Below are 3,646 nucleotides of genomic sequence, written 5' to 3'. Positions count from 1 at the left end.
GGAAGCGGGCAGTGAACGTACATGACAAAGGAGTGCGGGTTAACTCGATGACAGAAACTATCCTTGTTTTGTCTACTCACTGCTAATAAGACTAAACATATCCACGGCTCCACCCATGCTTGGTATAATCTTCCCATTTTCATTTCCCGTGATTGTTCAGTCCCGCATAGATTCCTGCGCTGTGTAGTTAGTGTATAAATTAGGGCGTCCTAGACTGAGCCCTGGTGTAAACTAACTTCAAATGGCTTCTCCCGTGTTCTTGTCCATCCTCCTTGTCATATTTGGCAGTTACCTTTCCATTTCTGCTGCAGGCGACGGTAAGCAAAGCTTCGTTGTGGTGTCAACAAGATCATTTCAGACAGAAGATGTCTGCTCCACATCGACAGGTACGTACAGCGGTACATGAATTGGATGGCATAATTTTCGATCTGCATGTTAGGAAAAGTATGACACTCAGATGTTTCAGTGACGCCGCGGCCAAACCGCGCCGCTGCGCCGCTGGTGCACAGGCACGGACCCTGCGCCAAGTCGCAGTCCACCGACAAGCCATCTTTCGCTGAGGCGCTTCACAGAAGCCGCGTCCGCGCAGACTACTACATCATGAGCAGAGCGCTGAGGGGCACCACGATGCAGGACCAGGACGAGGACAAGGTGAGCATCCCGGCGTACCTGGGCACTTCCGTCGACTCGCAGGAGTACGTGGTCACGTTGGGCCTGGGCACGCCAGCCGTGGAGCAGGTCCTCCTCCTCGACGCCGGCAACGACCTGTCGTGGGTGCAGTGCGCGCCATGCAACTCCAGCGACTGCTACCCTCAGAAGCATCCCTTGTTCGACCCGCGCAAGTCCTCCACCTACGCTCCCATCTCCTGCGGCTCCGACGTCTGCAAGACCCTCCAGTCCGACCACAACCTGAAGAATGGCTGCAGCATGAACGGCAATGGCAGCCAGTCCCAGTGTGAGTATCGAGTCGAGTACACAGGAGGGTTAAAGACCAGCGGCGTGTACAGCAACGAGGCGCTCACGCTGGCGCCCGGCGTCGTCATCAAGGACTTCCATTTCGGCTGCGGATACAAGCAGGGTGGCCCGAGCGACAAGTTTGACGGCCTGCTCGCACTCGGCGGATCGCCCGAGTCGCTCCCAGTTCAGACCTCCGCAGTATACGGCGGCTCTTTCTCCTACTGCCTCCCGCCGGTGAGCAGCGGCACCGGGTTCCTTGCTCTTGGCGCGCCCAGCAACACCTCGGCCTTCTCATTCACGCCCATGACCCCCTTCATGGATTACATCACATTCTACGTGGTGAAGCTCACCGGTATCAGCGTCGGCGGGAAGCAGCTCCGCATCCCACGGAAGGCGCTCATGGGGGGGCATGATCGTAGACTGCGGCAGTATCATCACAATGCTACCAACGACGCCCCGCGCGAAACTGAAGTCCGCGTTCCGGGCGGCCATGGCGGCTTATCCGCTCGTCCCAAGCGACCCGGACGAGACATGCTACAACTTCACCGGATACAGCAACGTCACCGTGCCCAAGGTCGCTCTCACGTTCAGCGGTGGCATCACGATTGACCTCGATGTCCCCAACGGGGTTCTGTTGGACGGCTGTCTAGCCTTCGGCGAGTCCGGGCCAGACGGTTACGTCGGGACCATCAGCAACGTCCAAATGAGAACGTTGGAGATGTTGTACGACGTTAGGGGTGGTAGACTTCCGGCCAGGTGCCTGTTGACTCCTCAAGCTATGCCTCAATCCATCGGGAGCTAGCTTACAAAAAAAAATAAAGATCGGTTTGGTGTTAACTGCTCGAATCCTCCAGAGTGGATGGCCCATCCCACTGGTAGAAAAAGGGCCTATAGTTCCGGTTCGTAAGGGCCTTTAGTCCCGGTTCCTGAACCGGGACTAAAGTGTCGGTACTAATGCCCTGTAGTTTTAGTCCCGGTTCAATCCAGAACCGGGACTGATGGGCCTCCATGTGGGCAGTGCGCAGAGCCCAGGCAGGAGACCCTTTGGTCCCGGTTGATGGCACCAACCGGGATCAATAGGCATCCACGCGTCAGCATTTCTGTGGCTGGGGTTTTGTTTTTTTTGAAAGGGGGGGGGGGGGGGGGGGGTTGGGGGTTTTGGGGGGGTAAATTTAGGTGTTTCATATATTGTGTTAGCTAGCTATAATTAATAGAGAGAAGTGTCCCCTCTTACGTCCGTGCTTGGTCGACGCTACGTACTATACATACGTATAGAGAGGACTAGACACGCTAGTTAGCTAGTAAGCAAACGAAGGAAACAGAAGATCGTCATAAACATATATGCATACAGAGAGAAGTGATATCGACCACCTCTCCTTCTCCGAGAGATTGGTTGAACAACAAGTTCTCGTATATCTATCCGACACTACCGGCTACATATATATACAATAATTATCTCTTACAAATATAATCATACAGACTCATGGTCCACATAGTATTCTCCGTCTTCAGCGATCATTTGGTCAAGAAAGAATGCCGCCAATTCCTCTTGAATTGCTCGCATGCGAGCTGGTGCTAGGAGTTCATCCCGCTTTCGAAACATCTAATTTGAAGAAGGGGGTCAATACATATATATATGAATGAATGAAACTCAATACAAATGATGGTAATAAAATAAAATTGTGAATGTTGTTATTTACGTACTTCATATTGTTCGTCAGAGTACCCGCCCCGCTCACAGGTCGTGTGGCGGATGGACTCGCAGACGTAGTATCCACAGAAATCATTCCCTTTTTCCTGCCACCACCACTTTACAAGAAATAGAGGTCAATCAAACTGATAAGCAAGAATGCTAAATGGTATTGATGAAACTAGCGCTTGAATCACTAGGAGATGCGCGGAACATGCTACTATAGTACTTACTTTCGGGTGTCTAAATTCCAGCTCCTTCGGCAGTCCCGGAACTGTTTTGGTGAATTTTCTCCAAACCCTGCCGGACAAAGAAAACAATTACTTGATATCAGGAAATGAACAAAGTTGCTGATATGGTGGATAATGATCGATTTAACTTACTTCTTGAGGATTTCAGTCATGTTCGCATACTCCTGGGGATCTTTTCGTTTAGAGTCCAAGACGGTTACTACTCCCTGCTCAAGCCTAATCTCTAGGAGAATATAGTGGAAACTGCACACGCATGCATAACTCATCAATTACATTACTATAACCTGGACTATTATATAAGGGAAACCGAATATGCACAAGACAGTAACACTCACTTGAAGTTGTAAGGAAAGAGTATTATATCTTTGTTTTCATTTTTTTGAATGATCGTAGCAAGTTGGCCTCGATATCTCCGGGACGATGTTGAATCTCAGTTGCATCTATGAAATATGTGTTAATGAACCCAATATCACCGATTTGTCTTTTCTTCAATTCGGCGATCTTCATTCTGCATAATATAGTGAGGATAATTATAAATACATGCAATGAAAGAGATGAGCTATATAGAGAGACTTAATGACAGAAGTAGTAGTACTTACAGACAGTAGCAGGTGATCGTTGTTTTATCGAGGGCCAATTGATTGAAAAACTGGTAGAACTCCTCAAATGGAATAGGCAACAGTTCAATTCCAACGAGGTCATGCTCTGGTTTAACTCTCGCATACAAAGTACTCCTCCCCCCAGACTC

The 3,646-nt window shown here is 49.8% G+C and overlaps 1 pseudogene; it reads left to right on the top strand.

Moving 5' to 3' along the window:
• Positions 1 to 241: 241 nt before the first annotated feature.
• Positions 242 to 1,759, top strand: LOC125526725 (annotated as a pseudogene).
• Positions 1,760 to 3,646: the final 1,887 nt, after the last annotated feature.

The sequence above is a fragment of the Triticum urartu genome, unplaced genomic scaffold (assembly GCF_003073215.2).
Source record: "Triticum urartu cultivar G1812 unplaced genomic scaffold, Tu2.1 TuUngrouped_contig_1575, whole genome shotgun sequence".
Lineage (NCBI taxonomy): Eukaryota > Viridiplantae > Streptophyta > Magnoliopsida > Poales > Poaceae > Triticum > Triticum urartu.
The sequence above is the reverse complement of the archived record's forward strand: the minus strand, read 5'-3'. Positions and strand labels throughout refer to the sequence as shown.